The sequence below is a fragment of the Pleurodeles waltl genome, chromosome 5 (assembly GCF_031143425.1).
Source record: "Pleurodeles waltl isolate 20211129_DDA chromosome 5, aPleWal1.hap1.20221129, whole genome shotgun sequence".
NCBI classification, from domain to species: Eukaryota; Metazoa; Chordata; class Amphibia; order Caudata; family Salamandridae; genus Pleurodeles; species Pleurodeles waltl.
This window is the reverse complement of record NC_090444.1, coordinates 343990525-344012028: the sequence shown is the minus strand read 5'-3', so window position 1 is coordinate 344012028 and position 21504 is coordinate 343990525.

Below are 21504 nucleotides of genomic sequence, written 5' to 3'. Positions count from 1 at the left end.
CTGGTTAGCAGTACCCAGGGCACCATCAGAGTCAGGAAAACACCAGCATAAAGTGGAAAATGGGGGCAAAAAGTTAGGGGGCCTCTGCAATCAGCCCCAGTTTCTCACACAACCCCCCCCCCCAGCCCACACGCCCAGGAGACTCAGCCCAACCCTGGGAGAGTCTTCCTGGCTTGTTAGGCGAGGAAGACAGTGAAGAAAACTGGCTGTCCCTTTGCAGGGCCTACTCTGCCTTATATCCTCCTGTCAGGGTCACTCCCTCTGGGTAGTGAAGCCATCCCAACAGTAAAAGGACCCAACCCAAACTGAAACTTCCCTCTAGGGGGGTCTTCCTCCTCTCTCTCTGCCAACTTGGGTAGTGAGGTGCCCACCTCCCCTACTCCTAACTTTGCTAGGGCAACACCTAGCTTACCCAAAGAGGTCACCCAACACTTGAGCAACCCCACCATGACCAATAGGGTCAGGGGGCCTACTTTGCTATTGGTCCTGGGGTCTGCCTCCCAGGCCAAGTACAGTGCTGCCAGGAAGGCTAGCACCCAGCAGAGGCTACTGACAGCTGTCAGTAGCCAGAACCACACCCTAAGCTCTCCACTGACAGGTGGCTGAGCTGCTTTAGGGGCATCTTTGGGGTCCTGGCACCCCTCTTGCTGTCTAGAGTGGGGGGCTACCACCTCCTGTGGCAGACACCCTCCTTCCACTCTCCCTTCTGTCAGTGCAGGGGCAACACCTTGCATCTGGACAGCTGCCTGACTACTCAGGACTTCCTTGGGGTCAGGTGAGGCCTCACCAGTGCCAACTCTGGGCTTCCCCCCTACTGGGGCAGAAGGCCCTTGGCTCCCTGGAACTCTCTTTAAGAGTGGCCTACCCTTCCTTTTCTTCTTTCCTTTTCTTGGGGACCCCTGTCTCCTAACTTTAGGGACTGACTCCCCAGAACTTTGGGTTGGGGGGGCGCCTTGGGCGACCACCCCATCTGTGACCAGACTCACCTCTGGGAGGTCATTGCCCAGGATACAATCTAGGGGAAGGTCAGCACTGACTACCACCCTAATCCAGTCAAGGATACCCTCCCTCTCTAGGGGCACTATGGCTACAGGTTTGGAGGTGGCCTCCCCTGTGGCTATCCTGACTTTCTTTGTCTTTCCTGGGACATACATGTCTGGGGTCACTAACCGGTCACTCACTATAGTGTGACTGGCACAGGTGTCTCTCAGGCCAGTGGTGGGGATCCCATTCACTTGAATGTGGTGGAAGTGCCTACTCCCACCCTCAGGGATCACCAGCTTACCATCTGGCCCTGTCTCCCAGCACAATGCTAGAAGGACTTCATCATCTGAGGAATCCTCCTCTATGGCTACACTGGACAGCCCAGTGCTAACCACCTTCTTTGGACAGGCTGCTTCTCCTCTGAAGTGACCTGTCTGCTGACAGTCAAAGCAAGCCCTACTGTCCAAGAGCTTTTTTAACCCTGGGTCTCCCTGTCTCTGCATGTCAGATTGGGAGTGGGATTTACTCTCCTCCTTCTTAGGGTTCTGGGGTACAGAGGGAGTCTCTATGGTGGGCTTACCACCTCCCTCCTTAGGTTTTTGGGGACCTGTCCCCCCCTTCTTGGAGTCTCCCCCCTGGGACTTGACAACCACCCTGGTTCTCAACCACTCATCAGCTGCCTCCCCTAGCTCTCTAGGGTTGGTCAGCTTAGAGTCCACTAGATGCTGGCGTAACCTTTCTTGGATACAATTGGTCAAGATGTGCTCTCTCATGATCAGATTGTATAACCCCTCATAAGTATTTACTTTGTTGCCAATAATCCAGCCCTCTAGTGCCTTTAGTGAGGTGTCTACAAAGTCAACCCAAGACTGGGTACTGACGTTCTGAGTGTCCCTGAACTTCATTCTATATTGCTCTGGGGTCAGACCAAACTTCTTCGCTAAGCACCTCTTCATACTAGGGTATGAATCTGCCTCCTCCCCCCTTAAGGTCAGAAGCCTATCCCTCCCTGAGTTGGGGACCAACTCCCACAAAAGGGAACCCCAGTATTGAGGCCTAACCCTTCTCATTTGGAGTGCCCTCTCAAAGGCCTCCAGCCACTTATCTATGTCATCCCCCTCTACATAAGCAGGGACCACCCCCTTGGGTAATCTGGGGCAAACTCCCCCACCCATGGACACCTCAGCTTCTTTATCGCTGCTTCCATCTCTTTTTTCTTTGTATGCCCACTTTTTCTTTTCTAGGGCCAGCTTCTCTGCTTCCAAAGCTATGTAGGCTAGCTGGGCTTCCAGCTCTCTTTCCCTGATGGATGGGTTCTCTCCTCCTGAAAGGACCCTCTTCCTACCACTAGCTTTGGGTCTGCCCCTAGTGACTGTATCCAGTGAGGACCGTTCCTCCTCTTCCTCACTTGGGGTCTGATGCCTTCCCTCCCCTGAGTGGTTAGAGTTAGCATCTTCCTCTTTTTCTTCCTCCTCTGGAGCTTCCTCTGTCTCTACCTCTTGTGCCTCAGCCCATGCTGTCAGGGATTTAATCAGGATTTGCTTCCTGAGATCAGGGGTTGCAGGCAACCCCCTCTCAATACACAACCCCCTAAGCTGGACTACTGTCAGTGTGGGTAGGCTAGCCAGATCAAGCTCCATGGTTCCCTAGTTTTGTGTCAACAAAAACTTTTTGCAAAAATTGGAAACAAGAATTTAGAAAAAATTACAAAAATTCAATAATTGAAATTAATCCAAATTAATTTAAAAAAAAAAAAATTAAAATTAAAAATTAAAAACAATTTTTGCACTAGGACAATTTAAAGGATTTTTAATTTGTTTTATCTAAAACTGTAACGTGATATTGAACACAAGTACAGGATCCCGTCGCTGCTTCCAATTATGTTGGAAAATGGGTTATTGGTAGGGCAGGTAGGTACCTACACCTAGCAACAAGCCACAAACCTCCACGTAAGTACAGTTAGGTCTCAGTAAATTAATCCCAGCTCTACCCTTGGTAGCTTGGCATCGAGCGTCAAGGCTTAACTCAGGAGACAAAGTGTAAAGCATTCAAATATCACAAAACAGTAATTAAATAAAACACAGGAAACAGTTTAAAAATCCAAAACCAATTTATAAAAATAGCTTATATTTTTATCTTTAACATGACACAAAAACGATTAAAATCGGTTCAGGGGAACCGGAGATATGAATTTTTAAAGTATTATTATTTTCTAGCGCTTAGAAACAAAAAGCGCCAATCGGGTCATCTGGTTGCACCAGGACCGGGGCAAAGTCAAACTTTCAGGCCGACCGCGATGGAGCCCTGCTCGGCTACAAGTCGCGGGAGGCCTCGGTTAAAAAGTTACCTTCTTACTTAGTCTCTTTTTCGATGTTTTTCTTCCCCGGGACGAACCTGCCAGTTGGATCCGACCTCCTGGAGCCCTTGTCCGGATACGCGAAGTCGGTTTCCTCGGTGGTGATTTTTACCTTCGGACTTAGTCGTTTTTCCGAGATGAAAATCCTTCGACCGGGGTAAACCTGGATCTTGATCCGACGTCCGTGGAGCCCTTCTCGGATACGATGGCTGGAAGGTCCCGGTCAACTTTTTACGTTCGGACTTAGTCTCTTTTTCGGATGTTTTTCTTTACCGGGACGAACCACGAAGTCAGGCCGGGTCGCGGTTGAGGCAAGCCGGCTAGAATTTTCGCGTCGGGTCGGTCACTTTATGGAGCTTTTTTCCAAAATTTCTCCAATCTTTTCCAAACTTCTGGGGCTTCACCCAGATGTTCTTTTAAGGTTCTTTTGGGGTCCACAGCTCACCCCAAGGGTCCAGAAGTTCTGTGATGGTCCTTGGGAAGTGCGGACTTCAACTCCCAGAGTGCACCTGGCGCAAACTCCTTTTTGGCCACTGGACAGTGGTCAGCTGGTCACTTTTTCAGGAGTTGGTGCAGGGGACTCTGGTTAGCAATTTTTCACCTGTAGCAAACAGGGAGTCCCTCCTTGAACCAGTGGAAGCCAGGCAAAGTCCTTCTTGTGGTGAAGCCCAAGTGTGCAGCTGGTGCAGTCTTTCTGAGTGCAGGGTCCAGGTGCAGGCCAGGGGTCCAGCAGGGCAGTCCTTCTTCTCCTTGTAGTTCTTTCTTCTTGAAATTTGGTGGGGATCTATTATAACAATCAATTTGATACCAAATTCTTGGTATGTAACATTTAAGGAGACTTTAAAATTTAAAATAAAGTCTGCCCATTCTAGCCTATGAAGGCCATTTACTTCAATGAGGGAAAAACGAATTTGGCTGTTTTTACCTCACCAGGGCTTATAAATCTATTTTTATAAAGTCCCTGCTTATAGTTACATGGCACCCAGCCCTAGGGGCACATAGGGCACACCTTAGGGGTGACTTATATGTAAAAATAAGGTAGTTTAAGACTTTGGAAGTACCTTTAATTCCAAAGTCGAATTTGCATATAACTTTAATTTAAAAGCAGCCAGCAAGGCAGGCTTGCTTTTAAAATGACACTGGGCACCTCAGCAATGCACCTAGGTGTGCACCACCTATGCTGTGGTCCCTAAACCTACATGCCCTACCATATACTAGGGACTTATAGGTAGGTTAACTTAGCCAATTATAATTAGCCTAATTTGCATATCCATTTTACACAGAGCACAGGCCCTGGGACTGGTTAGCAGTACCCAGGGCACCATCAGAGTCAGGAAAACACCAGCATAAAGTGGAAAATCGGGGCACAAAGTTGAGGGGCCTCTGCAATCAGCCCCAGTTTCTCACACAACCCCCCCCCCAGCCCACACGCCCAGGAGACTCAGCCCAACCCTGGGAGAGTCTTCCTGGCTTGTTAGGCGAGGAAGACAGTGAAGAAAACTGGCTGTCCCTTTGCAGGGCCTACTCTGCCTTATATCCTCCTGTCAGGGTCACTCCCTCTGGGTAGTGAAGCCATCCCAACAGTAAAAGGACCCAACCCAAACTGAAACTTCCCTCTAGGGGGGTCTTCCTCCTCTCTCTCTGCCAACTTGGGTAGTGAGGTGCCCACCTCCCCTACTCCTAACTTTGCTAGGGCAACACCTAGCTTACCCAAAGAGGTCACCCAACACTTGAGCAACCCCACCATGACCAATAGGGTCAGGGGGCCTACTTTGCTATTGGTCCTGGGGTCTGCCTCCCAGGCCAAGTACAGTGCTGCCAGGAAGGCTAGCACCCAGCAGAGGCTACTGACAGCTGTCAGTAGCCAGAACCACACCCTAAGCTCTCCACTGACAGGTGGCTGAGCTGCTTTAGGGGCATCTTTGGGGTCCTGGCACCCCTCTTGCTGTCTAGAGTGGGGGGCTACCACCTCCTGTGGCAGACACCCTCCTTCCACTCTCCCTTCTGTCAGTGCAGGGGCAACACCTTGCATCTGGACAGCTGCCTGACTACTCAGGACTTCCTTGGGGTCAGGTGAGGCCTCACCAGTGCCAACTCTGGGCTTCCCCCCTACTGGGGCAGAAGGCCCTTGGCTCCCTGGAACTCTCTTTAAGAGTGGCCTACCCTTCCTTTTCTTCTTTCCTTTTCTTGGGGACCCCTGTCTCCTAACTGTAGGGACTGACTCCCCAGGACTTTGGGTTGGGGGGGCGCCTTGGGCGACCACCCCATCTGTGACCAGACTCACCTCTGGGAGGTCATTGCCCAGGATACAATCTAGGGGAAGGTCAGCACTGACTACCACCCTAATCCAGTCAAGGATACCCTCCCTCTCTAGGGGCACTATGGCTACAGGTTTGGAGGTGACCTCCCCTGTGGCTATCCTGACTTTCTTTGTCTTTCCTGGGACATACATGTCTGGGGTCACTAACCGGTCACTCACTATAGTGTGACTGGCACAGGTGTCTCTCAGGCCAGTGGTGGGGATCCCATTCACTTGAATGTGGTGGAAGTGCCTACTCCCACCCTCAGGGATCACCAGCTTACCATCTGGCCCTGTCTCCCAGCACAATGCTAGAAGGACTTCATCATCTGAGGAATCCTCCTCTATGGCTACACTGGACAGCCCAGTGCTAACCACCTTCTTTGGACAGGCTGCATCTCCTCTGAAGTGACCTGTCTGCTGACAGTCAAAGCAAGCCCTACTGTCCAAGAGCTTTTTTAACCCTGGGTCTCCCTGTCTCTGCATGTCAGATTGGGAGTGGGATTTACTCTCCTCCTTCTTAGGGTTCTGGGGTACAGAGGGAGTCTCTATGGTGGGCTTACCACCTCCCTCCTTAGGTTTTTGGGGACCTGTCCCCCCCTTCTTGGAGTCTCCCCCCTGGGACTTGACAACCACCCTGGTTCTCAACCACTCATCAGCTGCCTCCCCTAGCTCTCTAGGGTTGGTCAGCTTAGAGTCCACTAGATGCTGGCGTAACCTTTCTTGGATACAATTGGTCAAGATGTGCTCTCTCATGATCAGATTGTATAACCCCTCATAAGTATTTACTTTGTTGCCAATAATCCAGCCCTCTAGTGCCTTTAGTGAGGTGTCTACAAAGTCAACCCAAGACTGGGTACTGACCTTCTGAGTGTCCCTGAACTTCATTCTATATTGCTCTGGGGTCAGACCAAACTTCTTCGCTAAGCACCTCTTCATACTAGGGTATGAATCTGCCTCCTCCCCCCTTAAGGTCAGAAGCCTATCCCTCCCTGAGTTGGGGACCAACTCCCACAAAAGGGAACCCCAGTATTGAGGCCTAACCCTTCTCATTTGGAGTGCCCTCTCAAAGGCCTCCAGCCACTTATCTATGTCATCCCCCTCTACATAAGCAGGGACCACCCCCTTGGGTAATCTGGGGCAAACTCCCCCACCCATGGACACCTCAGCTTCTTTATCGCTGCTTCCATCTCTTTTTTCTTTGTATGCCCACTTTTTCTTTTCTAGGGCCAGCTTCTCTGCTTCCAAAGCTATGTAGGCTAGCTGGGCTTCCAGCTATCTTTCCCTGATGGATGGGTTCTCTCCTCCTGAAAGGACCCTCTTCCTACCACTAGCTTTGGGTCTGCCCCTAGTGACTGTATCCAGTGAGGACCGTTCCTCCTCTTCCTCACTTGGGGTCTGATGCCTTCCCTCCCCTGAGTGGTTAGAGTTAGCATCTTCCTCTTTTTCTTCCTCCTCTGGAGCTTCCTCTGTCTCTACCTCTTGTGCCTCAGCCCATGCTGTCAGGGATTTAATCAGGATTTGCTTCCTGAGATCAGGGGTTGCAGGCAACCCCCTCTCAATACACAACCCCCTAAGCTGGACTACTGTCAGTGTGGGTAGGCTAGCCAGATCAAGCTCCATGGTTCCCTAGTTTTGTGTCAACAAAAACTTTTTGCAAAAATTGGAAACAAGAATTTAGAAAAAATTACAAAAATTCAATAATTGAAATTAATCCAAATTAATTTAAAAAATAAAAAATTAAAATTAAAAATTAAAAACAATGTTTGCACTAGGACAATTTAAAGGATTTTTAATTTGTTTTATCTAAAACTGTAACGTGATATTGAACACAAGTACAGGATCCCGTCGCTGCTTCCAATTATGTTGGAAAATGGGTTATTGGTAGGGCAGGTAGGTACCTACACCTAGCAACAAGCCACAAACCTCCACGTAAGTACAGTTAGGTCTCAGTAAATTAATCCCAGCTCTACCCTTGGTAGCTTGGCATCGAGCGTCAAGGCTTAACTCAGGAGACAAAGTGTAAAGCATTCAAATATCACAAAACAGTAATTAAATAAAACACAGGAAACAGTTTAAAAATCCAAAACCAATTTATAAAAATAGCTTATATTTTTATCTTTAAAATGACACAAAAACGATTAAAATCGGTTCAGGGGAACCGGAGATATGAATTTTTAAAGTATTATTATTTTCTAGCGCTTAGAAACAAAAAGCGCCAATCGGGTCATCTGGTTGCACCAGGACCGGGGCAAAGTCAAACTTTCAGGCCGACCGCGATGGAGCCCTGCTCGGCTACAAGTCGCGGGAGGCCTCGGTTAAAAAGTTACCTTCTGACTTAGTCTCTTTTTCGATGTTTTTCTTCCCCGGGACGAACCTGCCAGTTGGATCCGACCTCCTGGAGCCCTTGTCCGGATACGCGAAGTCGGTTTCCTCGGTGGTGATTTTTACCTTCGGACTTAGTCGTTTTTTCGAGATGAAAATCCTTCGACCGGGGTAAACCTGGATCTTGATCCGACGTCCGTGGAGCCCTTCTCGGATACGATGGCTGGAAGGTCCCGGTCAACTTTTTACGTTCGGACTTAGTCTCTTTTTCGGATGTTTTTCTTTACCGGGACGAACCACGAAGTCAGGCCGGGTCGCGGTTGAGGCAAGCCGGCTAGAATTTCCGCGTCGGGTCGGTCACTTTATGGAGCTTTTTTCCAAAATTTCTCCAATCTTTTCCAAACTTCTGGGGCTTCACCCAGATGTTCTTTTAAGGTTCTTTTGGGGTCCACAGCTCACCCCAAGGGTCCAGAAGTTCTGTGATGGTCCTTGGGAAGTGCGGACTTCAACTCCCAGAGTGCACCTGGCGCAAACTCCTTTTTGGCCACTGGACAGTGGTCAGCTGGTCACTTTTTCAGGAGTTGGTGCAGGGGACTCTGGTTAGCAATTTTTCACCTGTAGCAAACAGGGAGTCCCTCCTTGAACCAGTGGAAGCCAGGCAAAGTCCTTCTTGTGGTGAAGCCCAAGTGTGCAGCTGGTGCAGTCTTTCTGAGTGCAGGGTCCAGGTGCAGGCCAGGGGTCCAGCAGGGCAGTCCTTCTTCTCCTTGTAGTTCTTTCTTCTTGAAATTTGGTGGGGATCTATTATAACAATCAATTTGATACCAAATTCTTGGTATGTAACATTTAAGGAGACTTTAAAATTTAAAATAAAGTCTGCCCATTCTAGCCTATGAAGGCCATTTACTTCAATGAGGGAAAAACGAATTTGGCTGTTTTTACCTCACCAGGGCTTATAAATCTATTTTTATAAAGTCCCTGCTTATAGTTACATGGCACCCAGCCCTAGGGGCACATAGGGCACACCTTAGGGGTGACTTATATGTAAAAATAAGGTAGTTTAAGACTTTGGAAGTACCTTTAATTCCAAAGTCGAATTTGCATATAACTTTAATTTAAAAGCAGCCAGCAAGGCAGGCTTGCTTTTAAAATGACACTGGGCACCTCAGCAATGCACCTAGGTGTGCACCACCTATGCTGTGGTCCCTAAACCTACATGCCCTACCATATACTAGGGACTTATAGGTAGGTTAACTTAGCCAATTATAATTAGCCTAATTTGCATATCCATTTTACACAGAGCACAGGCCATGGGACTGGTTAGCAGTACCCAGGGCACCATCAGAGTCAGGAAAACACCAGCATAAAGTGGAAAATGGGGGCAAAAAGTTAGGGGGCCTCTGCAATCAGCCCCAGTTTCTCACACCCAGCGATTCCTGGAATCTATTACATCTGTGGGTTAAACGCATATTACCGTCTTCCTAAGGGATGGCATGGGACATGTTATTTGGGAATAGTGTTCCCAAAGATATACCAGATTGATGACTTAAAACAAATACCTAAAACATCTGAATTACAACATACTAGACAAAAACGAGAATCAGTGGCGGCTGTCATTGGTGACATATTTGGAGCTATAATCCCATCACTAGGGGTTATCTTAAATTCCATGAAAATTCAAAGGTTGTCTACTATTGTGGATAACATGCTGACAAATTTTACAGGAGCTATACTTCTGATGGATACTGAACTTGCTGCAGAAAGAGCTATGACTCTTCAAAACCGGCTTGCTTTAGACATCTTTTAGCAAAGAGTGGAGGTGTGTGCAAAATGCTTAATGAACATCATTGCTGTTCATTTGTGCCAGATAACAGTAAGAAAATTAGAAGCATGCTTATTAACCTTACTAGAGATAGTACAGATCTAAAGGATCTAAAAGAACTTGGTGTTTGGGAGAAATTTGGGAAAGGAATTGCCCGAGTGGGAAGCTGGTTTACCAACATTTGGAATGGGGTACTTGCAAAAATTATGATCGGTCTATTAATTGTTTTAATTTGTTTATTAGGATGATGGGGAATATGTAAAATTAATGATAAAGTGAAAAGAAATTGGACTAAAAGAACAAAAAGAAATGAAGAAAGTGAAAGAGAGAAAATGTTCAAAGAAACATGGGAAAGCTCACATGTAGGGCAGGATGTTGAAATGCATATTATGCGCAAGGTGAAAAATTAAGATCAAAAGATTGTGTGATGACGAGCGTCATCAGAGGAGGGACTGAGAGAGCGTAGTTTAAATATTACATATTATAGACGTGAAATGCTTATGTCTAACAATGCTGTATTAATAAAATATTCATTGAAGCGTATTCATAAACGTGGAGAATGGTTCATATGTATAAACTAATGTCGACTGTAAAAAATAATCGTTTATAGTTTGCCTAACGGAGCACATTAACACGTATAAAACTGCATTCATTGGAACCATATATCCTAAGTTAGCGTGAGTCGAGAACTAGCTGTGTAACTCTCATATTAAAGCATATGTTTCTGTTTCTCCAGTGTGCTGACTTGCAAAAGACCATGACCCAGCGATTGTTCTTTTCTCTTACTAGTTTGCAACATCACCCATCTTTCCCATCCACATGCTAGTAGCTTTCGTATAAAAGATATGTGCTTCGAAACAATAATAGACACTTCCAAGGACGGTGAAGCGAGAAGAAGAGAACTTTTGACCTGATATGTACAAAGACGATGAAGTAACCCCGGATGTGCCACCTACGAAAAACGTCAATTATGAAGACCAATTAGGAATTAGGGAATTATCATGAAATGACAAATGCATTACTTAATGTATAATTTAATAGGCTACCGATAGTGGGGTGTAGTGACTGACCAATGGAATTTTGGGGGAATGTATTACGAAAAAGGTTTAAAAACCCATGACACAAGAGACAAAGGGCATTAGGTAGGGAATGATATCGATTTCGCACCGTCACTATATTAAGATTTGTGTGCTATGAATGTTATGTGTATGTTTTGAGGGATGTTAGTGAAGATACATATGTGGCCTAGAGGGAAAGGTCCTGGACTGTAGCCTTGAAGGTTACGGGTTCCTGTCATGTTGAATGTGTAACTAAACAAAATCAAAACTTTAAGGCCCATATTTATACTTTTTTGTGTGCTGCATTTGCGTCATTTTTTTACACAAAAGCGGCGCAAACGTGCAAAATACAATTGTATTTTGTAAGTTTGCGCCATTTTGCGTCAAAAAGCGGCGCAAATGCAGCTCTAAAAAAGTATAAATATGGGCCTAAGTTTTATAATGAACAATGATTTGGTTCTTCTTGATTGTCAAATGCAAATTTCTTTCACTTTGTCCACAAAAAGCACAGTTTAAGTAGCACATTCACCAAAGACTAAAAATACATTTTTTCCCTACCTTTCTGCTTCTCTCTCTTTTGTCCTCTAGCTCTTTTTCTGTATATCTGTTTATCTGTCTTTGAATCTCTCTCTTGCCATCTCTCTCTCTCTGTTCTCCATCCCATTCTGGGATGGAAGACAGAGAGAGAGAGAGAGAGAGAGAGAGAGAGAGAGAGAGATTGCCATCTCTCTCTCTCTGTTCTCCATCTCATTTTGGGATGGAAGACAGAGAGAGAGAGAGAGAGAGAGAGAGAGATTCAAAAGGTAATGGTTTCTCAAATCATGTTTTTGAAACTTCCAGGACAGCAACATGTTTTGTTTCGTACAAATGTTATATGTATCTTTTGAATACCTTAGGCAACTAAACTTGTGGCCTAGTGCTAAAGTTCCTAAAGTCTAACTCTGAAGGTTACTGGTTTGAGTCATTTGGTCTTCATGGAGATAAGTGTTCAAATAAAAGGTGTTGGACCTGGCTTTTTTGACAGGGTCAACCCCAAACTTGTTGCCTCCTTCCTCCTATTTTTTCTGACCTGTTGTTGTTGGCTTTTGAACTCTGGGCACTTTACCCCTGCTAACCAGAGCTAAAGTGCATATGCTCTCTGTGTAAATTGTACTATTGATTGGCTTATCCATGATTGGCTATATAATTTACTTGTAAGTCCCTAGTAGAGTGCACTATATGTGCCTAGGGCCTGTAGCTTAAATCCTACTAGTGGGCCTGCAGCACTGGTTGTGCCACCCACTTCAGTAGCCCCTTAACATTGCAAGGCCTGTGTGTGCAGTTTCACTGCACTTTGACTTGGCATTTAAAAGTACTTGCCAAGCCTAGAACTCCCCTTTTTTTACATATAAGTCACCCCTAATGTGTGCCCTAGGTAACCCCTAGAGCAGGGTGCTGTGTGGGTAAAAGGCGGGACATGTACCTGTGTAGTTTATATGTCCTGGTAGTGTAACACTCCTACATATGTTTTTACACTACTGTGAGGCCTGCTCCCTTCATAGGCTAACATTGGGGCTGCCCTCATACATTGTTGAAGTGGCAGCTGCTGATTTGAAAGGAGCAGGAAGGTCTTATTTAGTATGGCCAGAATGGTAATACAAAATCCTGCTGACTGGTGAAGTCGGATTAAATATTACTTTTCTAGAAATGCCACTTTTAGAAAGTGAGCATTTCTTTGCACTTAAATCTTTCTGTGCCTTTCAATCCACGTCTGTCTAGATTTAGTTGACAGCCCCTTGTGCATTCACTCCAACACACCCCAAACACAGGGTACTCAGCCTCACTTGCATCCATCTGCATTTTGAATGGGTCTTCCTGGGCTGGAGGGTGGAGGGCCTGCCCTCACACAAAGGACTGCCACACCCCCTACTGGGACCCTGGCAGACAGGATTGAACTGAAAGGGGACCTGGTGCTTTTCTTAGCCACTCTTTGAAGTCACCCCCACTTCAAAGGCACAATTTAATATAAAACAGGGCCTCTGCCCTACCTCATCAGACACTTGCTGGAGAAGAAACCTGAACCAGAAACTACATCCTGCCAAGAAGAACTGCCTGGCTGCTCAAAGGACTCACCTGTCTGCATTCTACAAAGGACTGCTGCCTTGCTGTTGGCCTGCTGCCTTGCTGAACTCTTGTCTGGCTGTAAAAGTGCTCTCCCAGGGCTTGGATAGAGCTTGCCTCCTGTTCCCTTAAGTCTTAGGACCAAAAAGACTTCTCTTTTTCATTTGGACTCTTCATGCGCTGAATATTTCGACGCACAGCTTGCTCCGCGGTGAGAAAATCGCTGCACGCCGACGCTGCTCGACGCGACATCTACGGGGCGGCCGGGACTTTGACGCATGGCCTCGTATGGACAACGCTGCACGACTTCCAGAGGGGAAATCGACACGACGCCTGCCGTGAGAAAGAAAATTCCACGCACAACCTCGTGGAACGACGCGTAGCCGGAAAACAAGATGAAGAATCCACGCACAGACCCTGGGACATCTGGTAATCCCGCGATCCCTAGAAGGAGACGGTCCGCGTGAAAAATAACGACGCAAGTCCGTGTGTGAAGGGGCGCAACCGACGCACACACCATTTTTCCTCCCGTAGAACGACGCATGTCTCCCCGCATGAAAAATAACGACGCAAGTCCGTGTGTGAAGGGGCGCAACCGACGCACACACCATTTTTCACGCATCTCCTCTTCTGCGGCCCTCTGCAAAGATTTTCCACTCCAAACCAGGTACTTTGTGCTTGAAAAAGACTTTTTAGTGATATCCTTACAAATTCATATTGCATCTTTATTCATTTTGACCTGCAATTATCCAGATAATAATATATATTTTTCTAAACACTGTGTGGTGTATTTTTGTGGTGCTATATTGTGTTATTGTATGATTTAGTGCACAAATACTTTACACATTGCCTTCTAAGTTAAGCCTGACTGCTCGTGCCAAGCTACCAGAGGGTGGGCACAGGATAATTTGGATTGTGTGTGACTTACCCTGACTAGAGTGAGGGTTCTTGCTTGGACAGAGGGTAACCTGACTGCCAACCAAAAACCCAATTTCTAACAAAAGGCATCTACAAAATAGGTATATTTGAAGTTTTATAATGATTGGTTATCTTGTTCTTCATTGGAGAATCAATTTTTCTTTACTCTTTGTCCACAAAAATATCACTTTCAGCTGATCATTCTGCAAAGGCTAAAGCACATTTTCTTCTCTCTTTCGTTCTTCCTCTCTTTTTCTACTTCTGTTTATCTCTCTTTCAATTTCTCTCTCTTCCTATCTCTCTCTGTCTTCCATTCCGATTTTTGGAAGACAGAGATGGAGAGAGATTCAAAAAGCAATAGTTTCTCAAATCATGTATTTCAAACTGTCACTTCTTCAACTTATCAGCTACTGATGTTACATGTATATGTTTTCAGACAGAAGAGCCATGAGTCGTGTGTGGCCCTATGGTAAAGCTCCTATGACCGGATTTATACTTTTTGATGCAAAACTACGCTAACGCAGTTTTGCGTCAAAACGTTTTGCGCTGTCTAGCGCCATTTTTTAACGCCACCCATGCATCATATTTATACTATGACTCTGGGTGGCGCTAAGAATAGGTTAGAGTCATTTTTCCCAACTCTAGCCATTGCAACTTTATGTAAGGCAATGCCAGGTGCATGGGCTGTGCAGGGGCATCCAGGGGCACAACACAACACCAACAACCTTTGCATTGGGGTACACCGCCATACCAAGGCTGGTGAAAATGCTGAAGCAGACCAGGAGGGTAGGTAGAACGTAAAACTGGTCTGGTGTCACAGGACAGCTGGTATTGTCAGAATGTAAACTATAGGAAAATGCCCAGTGTCAGGCCAATGGCTCAAGCAGCATTCCCCATTGACAACAGTTGCCACAACTACCTGCTGTGCTGTTTGCCCTGGTCAATTAGGAAATGGCAGTTAGGTGCCCATAAAATAAACACACACAATTGTACAATATCTCATTGCAGAGGACAATGGCTCTCCTGTGGATCTGCCTGTCCTGGACAACCCTGATGACCTGGATGACAAGCTGAAAACCATCAGCCAGGAAACCCTACAAGGTGTCCTGGGAACCCTCCAGACGCCACCTCCAGTTGCAGGGAGGAGCATTCATGTAGCAGCCATACCAGAAGACCCACCCATCACCCCAATAATACAGCCTGCCAGCTCAAACACAGCTGAGGACTCTGATGATACAGGGACCACCTTTGAGAAAACAGTATTGGGAGTCCAGTGTGAGCTGGCCAAGGAGGTGCAGGTGGGGATGCAAACTATGGCAGCCAGCCTTGAGAGGATGCGCATGTTCATGATAACAGCTAGTGAACAGACAGCAGCCAAAAAAGGCACACAATCCCCACTGCAAGGAGTCCAACAGTGTGTGAGGGACCTAACCACAGCCATGAGGGAGTTACCACAACACCTGCCCTCCCTATTTTGCTGCTGCATGCATGACAAGCAGAACTCCATGCACCAGGAACTGGCCTCCTCAGGGCAGACATGGCTGCCTACAACAGGGATGTTGCTGCCATACTCAAAATCAGCAGCTCCTCCTTGCTGCAGTGATGCCATATGCACTTCCACAGATGGCGGCTGCCGGTAATTTGGTGTCCTTTTCTCCAACCACTTAAGTGTGTGTGGCCCCCTCAAACCCACCACCACCATCAAGGGCAGAGGAGACAGCACGCATATCAGAGGAGGAAGATATGGAACAGATCATCTTCACCGTGGGAGTGCCCGGTAGCACCAGCCCATGCCACATGGGCAGTGATTTCCCCTTGTCCTGTGCTTGACAACATGCTAGCGTTGCTACAGTTGGTGACATGCACTCTTCACTGACACACTGTTAACCTTTCCACTATGGACTGCAATTGTCTCTCACTACTCCGCTGGCAATTCATGCTCCCCTATACTGAACAACACTTCACCTCAGCATGTCCATTGACATGTCCCTCAACCCTGCACTTGGTGTTGTGTCACAATAGAATGGCTTACACTAATGGGGTCACAGATTTGGACAATGTAAATATTGCACTACAGCACTTTAAAATAAACAGCGCCTACACAACCACTTTGTTTCTGTGTCATGTGACACATCTATTTTGCTGGAGATTTGTGATGCGTGTAACATGTCTATGGTCACAGAGTATCAGTGCAAGAGCACAGAAATATTGTGGGCAGATATCTACGCACAAGGTATCTACATGATGAATGCCAATGCTGACCACATCCCCTACAAGCAAGTCACTGTGTATGTGACATTTGTTTTAAAACATACATGGCTCACCCACTTCATACAGCAGGAATGACGGTGTAAGAGTTCTCGGCCAATAATGTCAGCTGGGAGTACAAGTGAAACACATTGGTGTGAAATTGTTATACTTGACCTCATCTGGAATTGGTGCTGCTCAGTTTAGCAGTGTTGACATGAACTTCAGGTTGCAGGCCGACATCCCACAGTGCCCAACATCCCGACTCAGGATCCAAACAATTACAGCTTCAAAAGCACACCTACCTGTCCAATACATGGGAACCATAGTCACCTTGAGTGGTAGGTACATTGGATGGCAAATGCATTGAGAATTAGATTTGTTGAAGCTGCCAATATGACAGCTCAGTTGGAAGTGGGAATTAACATGTCAAGAGAGGGATGTGAATGCAGGACGGAATCCCCAGGTCAACAGACAATTGGCACTGTACACTCATGCAAAGCTCCTGAGCCCCAAGCATATGACACATGCAGTGAGGGAGTACCCAAAGTTTTATTATCTATGTATGGAACTGAAATTAAAACTATGTAAAACACCTATACTAACCTGATCTATCCTACCTACACATTACCCACAGCTGGCCCTAACTACCCTATGCTAAGCTTACTTAACACATTTAACAACACACTGTGGACATTGGCCCCCACCCCCTTACATGATGAGACACATGCAGGACAACATATACTAACCTAAACATATAGGCCCATATTTATACTTTTTGACGCTAAACTGCGCTAACGCAGTTTAGCGTAAAATAATTTTGCGCCGTCTAACGCCATTCTGAAGCGCCATGCGGGCGCCGTATTTATGGAATGGCGTTAGACGGCGCAATCAGACCGGCGCTGCCTGGTTTGCGTGGGAAAAAACCACGTAGACCAGACAGCGCCGGCGTAGGGGGAAAATGGCGTATGGGCGTCTTAAAATGGGGCAAGTCAGGTTACGTCGAAAAAATCGTCGTAACCCGACTTGCGCCATTTATTTTCGACGCCCATCCCCCATCAACATGACTCCTATCATTGTAAAGATAGGAGTCATGCCCCCTTGCCCAATGGCCATGCCCAGGGGACTTCTGTCCCCTGGGCATGGTCATTGGGCATAGTGGCATGTAGGGGGGCACAAATCAGGCCCCCCTATGCCACAAAAAAATAAAAATAAAATACTTACCTGAACTTACCTGAATGTCCCTGGGGTGGGTCCCTCCAGCCTTGGGTGTCCTCCTGGGGTGGGCAAGGGTGGCAGGGGGGGTCCCTGGGGGCAGGGGAGGGCACTCTGGGCTCATTTTGAGCCCACTTGTCCCTTAACGCCATGCCTGACCCAGGCGTTAAAAAGCGGCGCAAATGCGCCGTTTTTAGCCACGCCCACTCCCGGGCGTCTCTTTTGCCCGGGAGTATAAATACCACGTAAAGGCCTGGGAGTCATTTTTTAGACGGGAACGCCTCCCTTGCATATCATTAACGCAAGGAAGGGGTTCACGCTAAAAAATGACGCACATTCCGGGAACTTTGGCGCTATACGCCTCTAACGCCATAGTATAAATATGGCGTTAGTTGGCGTTAGTTTAGCGTCGAATTTGCGTCGAAAAAAACGACGCAAATTCGGCGCAAACGGAGTATAAATACGGCCCATACTACCTAATCCTAAACAAATATATATATATATATATATATATATATATATATTTATTATTTTTATTTTATTTTTTATATACACAAACGCCCCAACATTAACCCCCACCCACTTACCCACAAACTAACATTAATAATATGAAACCCCCCAAATCTACTTATCCTATCTAAACAACTACCCTACTCTAACCTATCACTAACCCCCTTAAGCCCACTACAAAACATGATGAGGAATGAGGAGGGAGGGGACTAAACTAGGGGTGAGGGGAGGCAAGAGTTCAGATGGTGGCCCTCCTGAGTGTCCTCTTGATGGCCTTCAGTCTCTTTGTATTCCAGTCCACATCCTTTTGTAGGCTGTCCAGCTTTTTGAGGACCTGTTTCATGTCCCTCTGGAGCTCCTTCATTGCTAACATGTCCATTGCAGCAGGCACAGTGGGCTGTGGAACTGATGTTGATGGTGCTGCAGGTGGGGCAGATGTGATGGTAAAAAGTCAGACAAACAACTATTCATTATATGTTCTCTCAACATCAGATTGTACAGGCCCTGGTAATCAGACACTTTACTGCCATGTAACCAACCCTCTAAAGCTCTCACAGAACAGTCCACAAAGCCAACCCAATCTTGTGAAGATTAGTTCTTGGTTTCCCTGAACTTAATTCTGTATTGGTCCATGGTGAGCCCAAAACCATCAATGAGTGCATTCTTTAAAATGTTATAGTTGTCTGCATCCTCATCCCTAGCAGTGAGGAGTCTGTCCCTCCCTTTGTCAGAGAAGGACAACCATAGTATAGCAGCCCACTGCTTCTGAGGGATGCGTTGAACCTTACAGGCCCTCTCAAATGCAGCAAACCACTTTTAAATATCACCCCCCACCTTGTATGGGGGAACAGTCTTATGTATGTTTCTGGAGCTAATGTTTTCTTCCATGATCTCATAACTTCTGAAACCTTCAATGCTGCTGCCACAATGGGGAACTAACCCCAACCCCTGTCTTTCTCTTTCCACAGCTATGGCTTCCCTATCTAGGGCCAGCTGTTGCTGTTTCAGCTTCAGTCTAGCCTCCTCCAATCTCAGCTTTCTGAGTTCCATATCTAGGGAGTTATCCTCAGGACTGGATATGTTAGACACTTCAAAGACAGAGGTGATGTGAGAATGTGAGAATGAGCAGAAGTAGATCTCTCCCTAACTTGTGTAACCCTAGTGACCTGGCCTCTAGGTGTGAAGGGTGCCCTACTTGTGTGTGCCGCCTTCCCACTACCAGCTACACTAGGTGGTTTGTTGAAAGAAAGGTCTGTGGAAGGACCCCCCCCCACTGCATCTTTAGGTCCCTCTCCTGAATCTACCTGGTCAGAATCTCCATCTACCTCCCCTTCTGATTACACATGACCATCAGGATGCTCCTGGTCATCTTGTAAGAGGAGATTCAAGAGGAAATCCTTATTGGGGTTCTTAACAATCCCTAAGCTTCTTTCTAAACCAAGACCCTTCAGGCTTTTGAAATTAAGATTTTCATAAGTGGTCTTGACAACCATGGGGGCAGCCTCAATAGATGACATAGTGATAGAAAACGTTAGGGAGAAGAGTAAGAAGTAAGCACAACTATTTCAACCAACTTTATAGAGAAAAAGAAAGCTTTTCAGAATTTTGTAAAACTTTTACAAAAAAATGAAAAAAAAAAATTGGGAAGTGAAAATGTGAATGTTAGGTATAATTGTGTATAGCTTTAAGTATTACAGTACACTTTTCTTGTGAAAAGCACCAGTGGCAAAGTGATAAGGCAATTGTAAGTACTTATCCCACAGCTGAACCACCAATGTGAGAAGCCTGCCTGGCTTGTAATGGGTACCAAAGGCACTTACATCTTATACCAGGTCCAGTGATCCACCTTAGTGAAATATAGGCAGTGTCTAGCAGAACACACTAGAAGTTGTGGTAAAGGATCATGCAAGAACCAAGCAAGACTGCAAGAAACTAACAATGAATTCCTAGACCTGGAGACCTGTGGAGAGAGGAGACCAGATCCAGAGGTCGATGAAGAGTACAGGAAGAACAGGAGCCCCTGTCAACTTGGATGAAGGTGCAAAAGTGGATTCTCCGGTTGGAAGGAAAGTACAGAAATGCACCAAAGAGGATAGCTGTGGGTTCCTGCCTGTGGAAGAGATGTCCCACATCTAACTGTTGGATGCAGGCTGTTTGAGTCACTGGATTCCACCAACAAGCCTAGGTTCGTGCAAGGACACTTTTTTGCATCAAAGAGAGGCTGCCTGGATCCACGAGGAGCCTGGAAGTCTCAACTTGGACTGAGGGGAAAGAGGGAGCTCCCAGGACCTGTGAGAGCCCTCAGAAGACCAGACAGCACCCATGGGAGTCCAGTGACACGGGGACAAAGGAATTGCAAAATGCAGTCATCGCAGCACTACACAGAGGGATCCCACACCACCAGGGGACAACTCATGGAGCTGAGTGCCACAGGATAGAGTGCTGGGGGCCTGAGCTACTCTGTGCATGAAAAACTTTTGGAAGAAAAGCACAGAAGCCCAAGGAGCTGCAGAAGACACAATGCACAGCGGTACTGTCTGGCACGGGAAGGCAAGCCCTTACCTCCACCAAATTTGGACAGCTGGACCTTTGGACAGTCAGGATCAGTTCCGTCCACCACCTGTGTTCCAGGGATCATGCTCTTCGACAGGAGAGGAGTCCCAGAGTACCAGTCGTTATTTCAGAGAGGTGCGTGCTGAAGCAGTGAAGTGACTCCGTCACTCCATGGGAGATTCCTTTGGTTTCTCTGGTGCAGAGTGAAGGCAGGCAGTCCTCAGAGTGTGCACAACCTGGAAACTGTTGCAGTTGCTGGCTGAAGCTAAAGTTTCAGGTCACAGTAGCCTTCCTGGATACTTTGTTGAGGTTAAAGCAGTTCCTGGAGCAGTCTGCGGTTGATTCAACGGTCAAAAGCTGAAGCAGAGGATGCAGAGGAGTCCTGGTGGAGTCTTGCAAACCTAATCCGAGGAAACACCCAGAGGAGAGTCCCTAGATAGCCTTGAGAGGGGGATTGGCTACCTACCCACGTATGCACTTAACAGGAGGGGTCTCTGACATCACCTGCTGGATCTGGCCACTCAGATGCTCTCAAAGGGTCCCCACACCTTAGAATCCAAGATGGCTAATGCCAGGGACACTCTGGAGGAGCTCTGGGCACCACCCCTGGAGTGGTGATGGACAGGGGAGTGGCCACTCCCCTTTCCTTTGTCCAGTTTTGCCCCAGAGCAGGGACTGGGGGTCCCTGAACTGGTGTAGACTGTATTATGCAAGGAGGGAACCATTTGTGCCCTTCAAAGCACTTCCAGAGGCTCTGGGAGGATACCCCTCCCATGCCTGTAACACCTATTTTCAAGGGGAGAGGGTGTAACGCCCCTCTGCTAGAGGAAATGCATTGTTCTGCCTTCCTGGGATTGAGCTGCTCAATCACCAGGAGGGCAGAAACCTGTATGTGAGGTGGCAGCAGCTGGGGCTGCATTGGAAACCTCAGAAAGCTGGTTTGGCAGTACGGGGGGCCTATGGTGGAGCCCCCAGGGTGCATTGAATTGGCCCCTGAATACCAGACTTGGATTGGGGGTTCAATTTCACAATCTTAGACGCCTCACATGGCCATGTTCAGAGTTACCATTGTGAAGCTACATTTATGTATTGACATATATGGAGTGCACGCTTATAATGG